Source organism: Rhipicephalus sanguineus, chromosome 1 (genome assembly GCF_013339695.2).
Source record: "Rhipicephalus sanguineus isolate Rsan-2018 chromosome 1, BIME_Rsan_1.4, whole genome shotgun sequence".
NCBI classification, from domain to species: domain Eukaryota; kingdom Metazoa; phylum Arthropoda; class Arachnida; order Ixodida; family Ixodidae; genus Rhipicephalus; species Rhipicephalus sanguineus.
The window spans coordinates 38,142,814-38,157,581 of NC_051176.1; the positions used below are offsets into that span (position 1 = coordinate 38,142,814).

General features: G+C 47.3%; 1 non-coding gene across 1 annotated transcript; it reads right to left on the bottom strand.

The window, feature by feature from the left end:
* Window positions 1-3,958: 3,958 nt before the first annotated feature.
* Trnaa-cgc (transfer RNA alanine (anticodon CGC)) lies at window positions 3,959-4,030 on the bottom strand. The gene has a single exon. It is a non-coding gene; the product is annotated as a tRNA-Ala (tRNA).
* Window positions 4,031-14,768: the final 10,738 nt, after the last annotated feature.

A 14,768-nucleotide genomic window follows, 5' to 3' on the forward strand; every position in this document is an offset into this window, starting at 1 on the left:
CCGATATAACCATGTTCCATCAAGCTAGTAACCAACTAGCGTATTTCGTCTCCTAATAAAATAAGATATGCGTCTAGCGGTTGCTGCGAGGTTTTGACTCTAATCCTACCCAGGATCATCCTACCCAGAAAGGTCTGGATCACACAAACACGATCTGCAATGCGCAGAAATATGTGCGATCATATCCATCTTTAAGTTGTTGGCGTGTTCCCTCGTGGGGTAGTTCCCTCAACGGCCCAGCGAAGCTTTTTCGCATCAGCCTTCAGTTATGAACGGGATAGTTGACTTTTGTAGCACGAAGTCCTTGCCCGAGGTGTTTGAACCGGGGATTAACGCCTTTCCGGAGCGGTCACTCTACTTGCTGAGCTACCAGACAATATTCTTCAATATTCTGTGTCCATGTGCTTCAAGTTGTTGACTATTTTGCCATAGCGCTGCCAATCGCTATCGTCCTGTTTAGCTCAATTGGTGGAGCGACCGCACTGGAAAGGCGTTGGCCCGCGTGAAATCCCCGGGCCAGGAGCAGTTTTCCTTCAACTATAAGCCTTACTTTCTGCGAATTCTGTGTTGATTTCCATGTGACTTCGTGGTACAATCGAGTAGCTGTCTATTCTCCCCTGTCTTAACCCTTCCGCCGCAGGATTCAACAGAACACTCTTGAAACAGTGCTCAGTTGAAGCAATTTGATTTACCGCGCCTCTCAGGCGCCTGTATATTTGATTTGATTTGATTTATTGATTTCTATTTACAACATCTCCATTTAAAACATGTACAACATAGCGGTAAATGGAGGTGGATGAGGGAAAAAAGATGCACAAGCGCGGCTTGAGGAAAACCTCAACCCATTTAGTACAGTATGGCTACATATGGTAAAGCAGATAAAACACTTTATATAATACACTAATACAGTCACTAGAAGTTATGGCAGTTATACGAGGAATTGGAAAAAAGAAAACATTTGTACTACGGATTACACTACTCAGATAAAGCGGGAACAAAATAGATATGTACTTCATATAGATATGTCTTCATAACATGCAAGAAAACTAAGAAAAACATATGACAGAATAATAACTTCCAAAAACATTCTAGAGAGGGGAACGCATTAACGTTTTAAATTCTGACAATGGTAAGTGCTGTAAATTATAGCCTCCTCTCCACTATGAGGTAAGTAGTCTAGGGAGATTTTTACATAGCATTTGATAAGCATAGTTTGCTCTAAAGTGCGGAACCTTCCATACTTCTGGTGTACGAGTGCTATAAGGGTATAAAGTGACAGATAAGTTGGCAAGTTCTGTCATACAAAAAGAAGTTGTTGAACAACACTCTAAACAGACCTGGAGCGTTTTCAGGTTTGAAAAAATTAAGAATTGCGCGTATTATCTTGGATCCATCTAGGACTTCAAAATAAGTGCGTTTGCTCCATTTTCATCTTAGATGTGTGCTCGCGACAAAGATACCAGCAAGCCACATCGCCGTTGAGCTTTCTGCTTTTGAAGTCTCACCCTGTAACGAGTATTCCTTGCGCAATCGTTACCACAAGGTGCATCACTGACAATAGCAGCTTACCTTCAGCCATTACCCTCACGTTTTGCTGTTTCGGTGAATCATGTAGTTTTGAGCTGAAGGAATGTGTAGCCTCTTGCTAAGCCTTCAGACCATAGGTTGGCAAACTCACTCATGAGTCGACGGATTCAGACTCACTCAGACACCAGATCGGGCTGTGAGTCTGAGTCCGAGAGAGTCCGGTTGAGCAAAATTTTAGGGAGTCGGAGTACGAGTGAGTCGAGTTGAAGAAAATATTAGTGAGTCTGAGTCCCAGCGAGCCCTAAGCGCCGAATATGGTTTTTGAGTGAGCCTGAGTGCGCTCCGCCTTTTCTTGCTGATCTACTCATCTTCGCCATTACTACCAGCCTTATATCGGCTTATGTTTATACTCAAGTCTAATCACATATATCTCAAAGCACTAGCGTTCATGCGCCACCTGAATATTTATTGATCATCGGAGTGAGTTAGGGGGAGGAGGGTGCCATGATCTCCCCCCGCGAACTCTTTGACGGGAAGTTCTTGGTAAAAATATCTCGTGCGAGTCGCATATTTCATAAAAATGTCCTTACTGGTTTGAAACCACTGATAATTGGTATATGCAGGTACAAGATCACAAGACGTATCGCAGAGCAATTATCATGTGAGATATTGGCGTTCGAGGGCGTACACACCATGATCGAAAAAGCTAATTTTTTGCTAACAGACTCATCGGTAGACTCACTCAGGCGCACTCAGGCTGACGTCAAGCCTCGAGTTTGAGTCTGAGCGAGTTCGGATGAGTAATATGTTCGTGAGATCGAGTGAGCGAGAGTTGGTGTGCCCGTGTGAGTGCGGTGGAGAAAAGGTTTAGCGAGTCCGAGTCCGAGCGAGCCCGGTTGTAGAAAATTTTGGTCAGTCTAAGTCCGAGTGAGCCCTAAGAGGAAAATTTATTCCGTGAGTGAGTTTTAGTGAGCTCCAATTTTTTGCCGACCTATATGCTTCAGACGTTCAAATACGTTCCTTCTGCGATTCCCAGCGTTAGACGTTGCGTTGTAACCATATATTTTTTTTATTCCGAGATCAATTATATGGACACTCTGGGTACATTTTTGCCTTCATCGTCGGCGCCGTCGTGATGTTCCGTATAAAGTCTAAATCGATAACATCGCCCGACGAGTCGTATGTTCTATGTGCGAGTGAGAGCCTACCATCGCAGCCGACAAACGCTTATCTATTGGAGAGCGCTGGCCGTGATTCGTCGCGCGAGAGGCCCTGCCGCGGGGAGCAGCTGCATGGCTCCACACTTTGCTCAGCCGGGCGCGGTCGCGTGCGCTTATCTTTTCAGGGATTAGCAGATGGCTTATACCTTTGTACGTGCTGGTCTAACTGCTCTGTTTGCGATGAAGTGATAGACAGTACGGTGGTCGCTTCGCTAGTTGCAGGGGTCGTGTTTTCTTACGGCAGCGTTTTGTTGAGTTACGCCAGGTTGGATGCTAGAGAAGTTAGCTGCTAGCCTTACATCGTATAACGTTCCCATACGTTGCTATCGCATTCGCTTATCCACGAAACTGCGGCTTTGTAAATGGACGCATAATATTATATGTTGGTTATTGTTGGTTATAGTTGGTTATTGTTCTTAAAACTCGAACTGACATAACGAAAGTCTTTAACTCGTGCTTTTTTATCTGTTTCAGCTTCTGCGTGGGGTAGAAGAAGATGATTTCTTATCACTATATTTCAGCATACAGAGCAACGTCTACTCAATGAGGCTCAATAGAACATCGGCACTGCAATATGACTGGTAAATATGGCTTTCTATGTTCCTTGAAGGAAAGAAGGTGACTTTTAAGGGCTCCTTTTTCTTTGTTATACACAATATCAATGAGAACAAACAGACAATAATGCCAAGGAAAGTATAGGGGGTGTTATTTGTAGTAATTGGAATATAAATGTGAAGAATGTAAAGTGGACGAAAACATAACTGGCCGCCGGCAGGGACCGAACCTGCGACCTTAGAATAACGCGTCCGATGCTCTGCCACTGAGCTACGGCGGCGGTCATCCTCTCGTCCACTTAATGGGGTATATATGTGCATTTAAACCCTAGGAGTGTTAGTCAGCGCCGATCGCAGCCATGACGGCGAGTGTGGAACACTCTTTTTCTGCCTGTTGGCGTCACGTAGCACGTGATCTTTTTACCAGCTGGCAGCTGACCAATAATCCCTCGCATACTACCTGAAAGCATCAAGTCTGCCAGAACGAGACCCTCGCTATGAATGAAGGAAAGGTGACTTTTAAGGGCTCGTTTTTCTTTGTTAGACACAATATTAATGAGACTTAACAGACAATAATGCCTATGAAAATATATTGGGTATTGTTTGTAGTAATTAGAATATAAATGTGAAGAAAGTAAAGTGGAGGAAAAGATAACTTGCCGCCGGCAGGGACCGAACCTGCGACCTTCGAATAGCGCGTTCGATGCTCTACCACTGAGCTACGGCGGCGGTCATCGTCTCGTCCACTTAATGGGGTATATATGTGCATTTAAACCCTAGGAGTGTCAGTCAGCGCCGATCGCAGCCATGATGGCGAGTGTGGAACACTCTTTTTGTGCACTAAAAACACTACACGGCGCATTAGCTCCGTGTAGTTTTGGTTTCGCAATATTGTGTGCACGAAAGTCACTCCATTGTGCTCCTGGAAACTAGACAGGATGCCCACGATATGTTCCTTTTTATTGGTTTAGGTTTACTTGTAGTTCTTCCTCGCCACTAACAAGCTTTGATATCCAGAGTGACCAACTTCCAGACTCCACGCAAGTACCAGAGTGTAGACTTTTTAAGCACTGTTTGGCATGAATTACCGCATGTGCGGTCAACCTGCTGCATTTGCATGTTTTTTTGTAGATGAAACGTTGTAATGCGTTCATGTATTACTCTCTGTAAGTTTACCCAGATGGCGTTTACATGTTCCTGCCGATCAAAAGTGAATCCCAAGAAGTGTTCAATTTCATGACATGAAAAACGAAAACATAACTATCATCCCGTTTTTAATATTCAATAGATGTGACAGAGGAACGAATTCAAGCAGCTGGTTTTTAAAACTCAATGATCTTCCACTTTCCCATATGTACAGTTCTGTACACGTTCGTGGCACCTGATAAACCACACCGATTTCGAAAGGCCCATATTTATTTCAGTACTGGATGACGCACTCAAGTCTTTCGTGGTAGGGTTGTACCTCCTTTCTTTTTTCTTACAAGGTTGCACACTTCGCAAAGCTTAGTTGGCGCGGAAAAAGCTGCGTTTAGCGTATACTTGTTCACGACCTTGTGTATTGATGTACTTCATGAATATGCAGTATAACATTCTCTAAGGTACAATTAGCACTTAGCATTTTTGACATCCAAGGAAGAGCAAAATAGAAGGCCGGCAGTGACTCAAAGCCTTGCGTACGGACTGTATAGAAAGCACATTCTCATTGTGCCTTAACTAGTAACAAACGACTAGAAATCTCAATAGTTTTCTTCTGGCAGGGCTGTTGTCTACTCACAACATTGCATCCACAGGTGGTTGGCATAACACAAAGGACTCACAAGCCCATCAATCTATAACGGCTACTTTCTGCATGTCATGCAACAAGGGGCAACTGCCATTCCACTCATCGTAAAGACGCTGATGCTTGCGAAGGTGTTCTTAAAAAAAAAAAAAAAACGTGCTCAGCACCTATAACGAATATGCCTTTTAAAATGCGATGTGGGTTACTCTGAGCAGCTCACTTGGCTGAGCTTGCCTGCTTTCAAAAAGGGCACCTTCTGATTAATTGCCTCCTCCAATGAGAGGCCTTCTAGCATGGCTTTAGGAAGTGTCTTGACTTGCAACAGACCATGCTCGCCTGTTGTTTTCTCCAGAACAAGGCCATCTGTGGAGGTACCACGGAAAGGCACACCGGAGTTTACACACAAACCTTCAGAGTAGACATTTCGCTGTTCGTTAATAATTCTTTATGGCACTCGTCTCATTTTGCAAGCTTGCCTCCATGTACTTAGGGAGAGGAGCTGTTCTTCACCCTCTGTAGTGGTAACAAATTTTTCAGTGGCACGGGCTTTTCTTGGCAAAATCTCTCCAAAGCGAGATGCAGTAATTCTGTTCCTTCTTTCTTCATGCCAGAGGGAGACACTAATCTGGCGCCTTGTCATTGCTTCCTAGTCATGAGCCTTTTCAAGAGATAGAGAACAAGCGTTCATGTCATCTCGCATTTTATATTCTTCCACACAGAATGGCGGTTTTATCTGTTGTTGCGGCGTAGGCATACTCTCAGCCGGCTGGAAAATTTTATTTCGTTGATATGCTGCCTCCTCGATCACAAGAACAAACATTGGAGAGAGCCCAGATTCTTGCAGACCTGCGCATAGTTTTTTCAATTCCGACACTTTCATTGGAACATTGAGCATTTTAGCTTAGCGTTCTTCCTGTCGAGGCACTTTATGTGGCTGGTGCGTTGTGAATTTCAGCTCTGAAAAGTTGATTATCTCAAGTTTAGGCTTTGCGCTCCGAAACCTCCATGTTCTCGGCCCAGATGTACATGATTAACTATCTGGCACAAGGAGGTGGCCCATGCGCTGAACATTCAGCAAGTACCATAGTAACGCAGCGGCATGCTTGCACACGCCAACTGCACCAGCCGCACATGTGCAGCCGCCGCTTTGCACTTTGCCGTTGGAGGAGAGTACACGGCTGGTGTCGTACATCTTAGCAAGTGAAAAGGTAATTGAACACTTGCTTTGGGAAATGTAGTTTCACTGCCGCAGTGACAGCTCCACACGAATACCTTCATCATGAATATTTACCAACATGCCCAACTGGAAGTCGTCCTAAACGAATACCTTCTCTAACTCTTTCCATCTAAAACGAATCTACCCAGAGAAGCATCAGGATGGCACGTGCAAATTGTGCCAGGAAGGGCCAGCAACACTAAAACACATGTGGAGGTGTAATGTAGGTATCAGAATGATGGCAGTTACACCGGAGACCCTGTCGTCGAGGTGGGCCGTCGCTCTGCGCAGCTCACGCCTCGTCATGTAAACGTGTGTAGTCCAGCAAGCCCGTGAGGCAGCGTTGAGGCGAGACCTTGACGCTCCCCGTGGGAGACCTAAGCCCGGGTTGCGTTAAACCTTGCCGGTCGTTGAATAAGGTTGTACCCATCCATCCATCCTGACATGAAATTAAGGAATGGTTTGACAGATCTAGGGTTGTACTCTCAACTAGGGTGGTTCTTTCACAAGTTATCTTTACGTCTAGGGACTGTATACTTTGTTGAACATAAGCTCCATTATACTACTGGTGAACGTAAGCCCCATTATAGTAATTTCAAAGGCCTTCAGGCTCTTATCTACATTGACTCTTCATATAAGGGAGCACCAATCATCTATGTATCTGATGACACTGACCACATCACCCTGTAGTTTCCTTTCCAGGTTTGAGTCAACTTTCCTAGAAAAAATATCGCTAAGTACAGGTGCGCCCTTCATCCGATGCATATGTCCGCTTTTAAGATCATCGTTCCTCCTTCCCACATGATGAATGGCGATTACAAATGAAACACCAGTATTCCTAAGAGGCCTCCACCTTCAAACGGCACTCATTTGGGAATTCTAGCACGTCGTTGTACAGTGAAACCTCGGTGATACGAATCTCACAGGACCACCAAAAATATTCGTATCATCCGAAATTCGTATCGCCAGAAAGCATGGGAAATTAGCATGCCACAACAGAAAGCTGGGTGTACATTTTCATTTATTGCTTCTCAGGGCCGCAGCAACGTCAGGAAGAACCCTGAATGGTTGTCCCAGTTAAGGTTTTAGATGTGGGCAATCATACCAGCACTCGTAAATATACGGCCTGTACGCGCGCACTTAATTAATGAAGCAGGTGCGTTGTGACACGCGACAGCAGTAGCCCTGTAAGGGGCTACTGCTGTCGTATGCTTTTTTGCATGAAACCGGAGTACTGCAGCAAAAGTAACAAAAGAAGCGCTTTGACGCGATGGATCAAGGCCACAAAATTACAAAACCACGGTCCTGTGTTATGATTTTGTTATCGCAGAGGTGTTGGGGATGTTGTTTGGGAGATTTACGGCCGTGCCCGCACAATGTTGACGTTCTGAGGCCTGACTCGTTCGCCAAGACCGTCCTCGCCTTCTTTCGGTCCTCGTCCATAGGATATCTGATGCGCAAGGCAGGCACGTGTAAACACATTACAACGACAGCAGCCCGCGTCGACGCGTTAAAAAAAAAAGCATGGCGCTAACCTCCACTGTAATCTAAATGCGAAGGCACACGGAGGCACATGAGAGCCTCAAAGATTCGCGCACACAACTTCGGAGTTCGTGACGCGTCTCTGAAGGTTTATTCTGACTAGAGCTACTGTATATGCTACCTTTAGGTAGCAGAGTTGCGCATCTGTTTTCCAACGCCGCTAGCAACCATGCATTGCGGAGAAGCTGACGCTCGGGCCAATTTTTGTATTTCTCGACGCCGCCGCTGCAGCTCACTCAATTAACACTAGTCATCGACAGCCAATGTTTATCGCCGGCCTTCGACACGCCAGATATGTTTATCGGCGACGCAGTAGGCATGTCGCCTGCAAAAATGGAGTGCGACTTCACCGCATAGCTGTGGTTGCTAGCCGGACCTATGCGCTACTCTGCTACCTAAAGGTAGCATATACAGTGACTAATTCTGACCGTAAGGAAAGTTTTTTCTTACATCGTTATACTGACGATTTGGCGGGGCGGCGCGCATACCCACGCTTGCGTTCCCGCGTTCGCACGTGCTTGGCGCGTCTTCCGCGACAGCGCGGACAGCACCTTTTCGTACCTGGGTGGTAGCGTACGTTCGTATCAAACGTCGCGGGTGAAATCGGTTCGCAACAACCGTACTCCATTACATTGCAGGCCAATGGGCCTTGGCCGGGACCAACGAAAAATTCGTATCACCCCCGAAATTCGTATGAACTGTGATCGTATCACCGAGGTTTCACTGTATTCGGTTATACATTCTCTTACACATTTCATTCAAGTGTAGCGACTCTTTTTTTTTTTCAGTTAATATTTTTGAGGTTCCACTCTCATAATTATGCCATGGGCAAGGGTACTCAGGAACACGTGTAGATGCCTGATATGACTTTCATCGTAATGATCACTTTGGAAAAAAATTCGGCAGATCCCACGTACCGTGGGAATCGTTGTTATGCGAAGCATGCGCGGGATAGTGACTGTGGCATAATTTTTCATGTTGAGCGAAACGTTACGGAATGACGCTAAAGAAATGTGGAAGTATTGTAAACACACTCATGTGCTCAAGAGTCGCATATGTTTTGTATAACCAGTTTAAAGTTGCGTAACGATGCCAAAAGCAACATGGGTGTTACCATGTTGCTTGGATGTCTACATCCAAGCCGTCTTTCACGCAGTATAAAAGCCAGGCCTTGTTCGGTCTTGATAAGTCAATGTTGAAGCCACCGGTAATGATGAGGGACCTGGTCCTCTCGGCAGCTTACCGGACGCGGTAAGCTGACATGTAGTGCTTATATTCTTCAATACTGGATAGCACGAATGCGAACAGCACAAAGAAGAAATACAAATGCACAGGACAGGCGTTACTCACAACTAAGCTTCATTAAGCAAAGTTCCCTTGGATAAACACACAGCTGAGTGGCACACGCAGGCGCAGTCACAGTCACGGTACAGTCACAGTTGCAGTTGTTACAGTTGCGTTACAGTTGTTATGCTTATGCTTATCTGTTATGATGGGAACGCACGCACGTTTCACGAACCCGTGTGTATGTGTAGAAGGGGTTCTTGACAGTTCTTGAACAAGGTCATTATCACCGTGATCAGTGAGCTCCAGCAGCTGGACCGGACTTGTTAATCGGATCCGTTCGTGATCGCGGCTACGAGGGGTCTAAGTGTAGTGAAGTGCCAGGTGTAGCACAGCTGGTGGAAATTCTGGATGCCTCTTACGATAAAATGATCTATGATGCCTCCTGTCGTGGACGTGGCAGTGAGCTCTTTTGACGCCCTGTCCACATGCAAGCCGTCTTTCACGCAGTATAAAAACCAGGCCTTGTTGGGTCTTGATAAGTCAATGTAAGCTACCGGTATTGATGAGGGGCCTGGTTCTCTCGGCAGATTTATTGTAGGAAGCATTGACCCCAGTTCTTGCGCAATCGGCGTGGTCCAGTTGCGGACCACGTGACCGAGTGCATGGTAGTTGAGCGTCTTCAAGCATTCTGTCTTCTCCTTCCTCATTTTCCTTGTGTCCGCCACGGTAGTGTAGCGGTTACGGTGCGCGGTTCGATCCCGGCCGCGGCGGTCGCATTGCGATTAATGCGAAATGCTAGACGCCCGTGTACTGTGCGATCTCGGTGCACGTTATAGAATACGAGATGGCCAAAATTAAAGCCCCAACATTTATTATTATTATCACTTTCCTTGCGTGTCAATGTGTGTGTTCGCGTTTACTGTGTTGGTTGAGACCGTATCACCTGTGGCACATACCCGCATAACTTAAACTCTGGTATGCGGGTATGTGCCACACGTGACTGAGAGAAAGGGTTTCATGACGTACGCTACAGGTATTTTGCGTTATTCATGCCATGACCAGTGAATCGCGTTCACCATACACTGATCCCCTGCTATGCCAATTTTGGTATATTACAAGTTATGGAGACGACCAGCAGAGCGCCCAGACGTAGGCGGCTAGATAGATAGATAGATAGGTAGATAGATAGATACGTAGACAGAAACGCCCAAAGTGCCTGAGGTTCGCTAAGAAATGCTTCGCATTTAAAACAGCCCGTAATTATGGTATTGCCGTTTCTGGTGATTCTGGAGAACACAGCCCCTGTGCCCTTCATTTGTGGTAACGTGCAAATGGACTAGGTTCAAGTGGTACAACGGTACAAAAGCGACCCGCCTGCTTGTCATCCTCGTTTTCTTCCGCGCAGCATACGAACTGGCCCAATCGTCCACTTTGATTAGTTCAAATGGAAGGGATTTCGTTCAACAGTAACATACATATGGTCTGTCCTTCTCAATGTTGGAGTAATCAGACATATGCTGCCGTGAATGCTAATGATTGCATAAAAAATAATAATAGAACAATTTATTCCTATTATTAAAGGAGCTTTGACAGCAATATATTTGTCTGCGACTTCTCTGCTTTAATTAGTCACTTTGTGTCTGATGATCGCGAAAATCAATGGTAAATGCTCTAACGTATTGTATAGTTAATGGTAGCGTCATTAATTATGACCAATTTTGGTGAAGTTGAGAGCGCGCCCATTGAATCGGGGCCTCGCGTGCGAGAGAGAATGAAACGACGGGGGTTCTGTGGTATCAGTTGGGATGTGACACAGCAGGCACGTTCACCTGCGAAAATTTCTGCGCTACATCCGCCTGCCAAGCACCCATACTATTTTCAAGAGTGCCTTCTCAGAAAGAAAAATATACTGACTCGGTTTAAGGACTGTAACGTGAAACAAACTTGAAAATTAAGCCGTCCGGTGGCTATCAACGACGAACAATGTATTCAACGCAAATAGCCGGTCGGTTATTACGCCGGTCTCGCTTCTTTCACCACCCATCCAACCCCCCGCCCCCCCACACACACAGTTGGCAGGGACCACTCATGTTCTCTGAGGCGATCATTAACACTGCGACCTGACAGATCTACTGCTACAGGATACCATTTAGCTCAACACTGCGAAAAGTGCAAATGGCAAGCTTTGTTTAGACTGGCCACTATCTTCAAAAAGAGCCGTGACACCATGGACCGCCCGAGAATTAGCGGAAGCATTTTTCCTACAGTCATTAGTGCTCATTAGTGTTTCATACAGTCATTAGTGTGCATTAGTGTTGTTTCTTTAACCTTGTTCAGCACTGAATTTTCTTTTTTGTATGCGCTATCATGAGTGCGCTCGGTTGATCAAGTTGTGGTGTCGCTGCGCGTGGTGTACACTACGCATGTCTTTCCGGTATCTGGTTGGTATAAATTGGGGGGTGACGCAATAAGTACAGTCAGTTGAGAGCACGGTGTAAGAATATTCAGGTGTTGACTCTGCGCTCGCCTAAGCGGCCAGAAAATGTTCGGTCGTCGGTCCGTTGAGCGGTGCGCCATCTAATGGCTTGAGGCGGAGAGCGCCCGCGAGTAGCCGAATCACGGTGGTGCTACGTCATCGCCGCCGCGCTCGCCGTGCCCTCTCCTGTTGCTCTCTCGATTTCGCCCCTCGACGCCGCTTGGTGGATGCACATTATCCAGCAAAATGGCACAGAAAAATGCACGTTATCAGCAGCATGCGCGTTGCTATGGAGACGACTGCCCCGCTTTTCGTAGCGCCCTCCAAGTCATCTGATAAGAAACCGAACATTATCTGGACGTGCGTGGATTGCGGTTTCCCATGCGTTGGGGGAAGAGTGTCATCACCTGAGTATATTCTTACACCGTGGTTGAGAGTAGCGCTTTTCCTGTCTTGTTTCTTGTGGTGTCGTTTTACGCAAAAAAGCGCTATGGATTCACACCCACTAGCCCTACAACGCATTGTGTTGAACGTCTTCATGTATTGACTGAAGTCATGTGCACATTTTGGAACAATCTTCTACAGCGTCCGCATCAATCCTTTGTAAGATAAATGATTCCGAATTGAATGTTTGTTCTTTCAGCTGGGACGCAAGCCTGTTTGATACAATGCCGTTATACCAACATGAAGACCACTCACTGTGTAAGTAGAACGCCTTAATAATATAAATATCGGGGGTTTAACGTCCAAAAACCACGATTTGATTATGAGAGACACAAGTTTTAAATGTAAACATTTCGACAGAAGTCTGTCTGGCTGGGTAGAAGAATTAAGAAGTTGAAATACCTCCAGCCACAAATTCTTGGAGGAAACCCGACGTTTCGAGACCGGCTTGGTCTCTTCTTCAGGGGTGACTGTGCTGATCAGGGGGGCTTCGTCGCAGCTTGTTTTTGGCTCCGCCTTTCTTTTTCCCTCACATTCCGGAGGCCGTGCACGTAGATCGGAGGCATTGTTCCGAGGGACCGGTTCACATTCGCAGGTGTGTTCTGGATGTGCCACGACTCGAGTAAGAGCCTCCTTCCCAGATTCCTTTCCGTTTCTATGATGGCAGCGCCCTCGAAGTCAATTTTGTGGTCGTGCTTCTCGCAATGCTCTGCAAGGGCACTGCGTTGCATTTCCATCTTTCTGACGTCGTTTTTGTGTTGGCGCATTCTTTCCAGGAAGCACTTACTCTCGCCTATGTAGCTCGCTGGACAGTCAGCACATGACACTTTGTAGACCACGCCCTGGTGTTGCTCCCGGGATGGTCGATCTTTCGGCCGCGGTAGTAAGCGAGCGAGCGTTGAGGCCGGCTTGTGAACCACCGTGACCCCAGCTTTTCCGAGAACCCTGGCGAGCTGTTCGCTAGTTCCCGGAACATACGGGATGACGACTCGTTGGGCTGGTTTCTTCGATACCATTGTATCCGGTGGGGTGGCCAGCGTGGGAGGAGGGTCGCGTGTGTCGTTCGCAGGTGCGTCTCCGCGGTGGGGAAGCTGATCTCTCGGCATGCGGCGTGCCACACGGCGGATGAAAGCTGTCGTGTATCCGTTCTTTCTTAACTCGGCCACGATCCTCTCTTCTCTCTTTCTCTCCCCTTCTGATGTGCAAATGGCTCTTGCTCGTGAAAAGAGTGCCGACACCACGGAAGCTTTGTGGGCAGTGGGGTGACTCGAGGTGAAATGCAAATACCTGCCGGTGTGCGTTGGTTTTCTGTACACCGAGAAGGTCATGCGTTCGCCTTGTCGTCGTACTAAAACATCGAGGAACGGTAGCGCTCCGTCTTGCTCTCTTTCCACCGTAAACTGGATTGCTTGGTCGACGGAGTTAAGATGTTCGAGGAAGCTGTCTACCGCTGTTCTTTTTATGATGCAGAAGCAGTCGTCCACATACCTCACAAATACTTTTGGCCTTTCAATAAAGGAACGCAGTGCCGCCTCTTCTACGTGCTCCATTGCGAGGTTCGCAGCTGTAACGGAAACGGCTGCTCCCATCGCGGTCCCGTTGGCCTGTCTGTAGAAGTCCCCGTTGACACTAAAGTCACCCACTAGCCACCCGCCTATGTAGCTCGCTGGACAGTCAGCACATGACACTTTGTAGACCACGCCCTGGTGACGGGGACTTCTACAGACAGGCCAACGGGACCGCGATGGGAGCAGCCGTTTCCGTTACAGCTGCGAACCTCGCAATGGAGCACGTAGAAGAGGCGGCACTGCGTTCCTTTATTGAAAGGCCAAAAGTATTTGTGAGGTATGTGGACGACTGCTTCTGCATCATAAAGAGAACAGCGGTAGACAGCTTCCTCGAACATCTTAACTCCGTCGACCAAGCAATCCAGTTTACGGTGGAAAGAGAGCAAGACGGAGCGCTACCGTTCCTCGATGTTTTAGTACGACGACAAGGCGAACGCATGACCTTCTCGGTGTACAGAAAACCAACGCACACCGGCAGGTATTTGCATTTCACCTCGAGTCACCCCACTGCCCACAAAGCTTCCGTGGTGTCGGCACTCTTTTCACGAGCAAGAGCCATTTGCACATCAGAAGGGGAGAGAAAGAGAGAAGAAGAGAGGATCGTGGCCGAGTTAAGAAAGAACGGATACACGACAGCTTTCATCCGCCGTGTGGCACGCCGCATGCCGAGAGATCAGCTTCCCCACCGCGGAGACGCACCTGCGAACGACACACGCGACCCTCCTCCCACGCTGGCCACCCCACCGGATACAATGGTATCGAAGAAACCAGCCCAACGAGTCGTCATCCCGTATGTTCCGGGAACTAGCGAACAGCTCGCCAGGGTTCTCGGAAAAGCTGGGGTCACGGTGGTTCACAAGCCGGCCTCAACGCTCGCTCGCTTACTACCGCGGCCGAAAGATCGACCATCCCGGGAGCAACACCAGGGCGTGGTCTACAAAGTGTCATGTGCTGACTGTCCAGCGAGCTACATAGGCGAGAGTAAGTGCTTCCTGGAAAGAATGCGCCAACACAAAAACGACGTCAGAAAGATGGAAATGCAACGCAGTGCCCTTGCAGAGCATTGCGAGAAGCACGACCACAAAATTGACTTCGAGGGCGCTGCCATCATAGAAACGGAAAGGAATCTGGGAAGGAGGCTCTTACTCGAG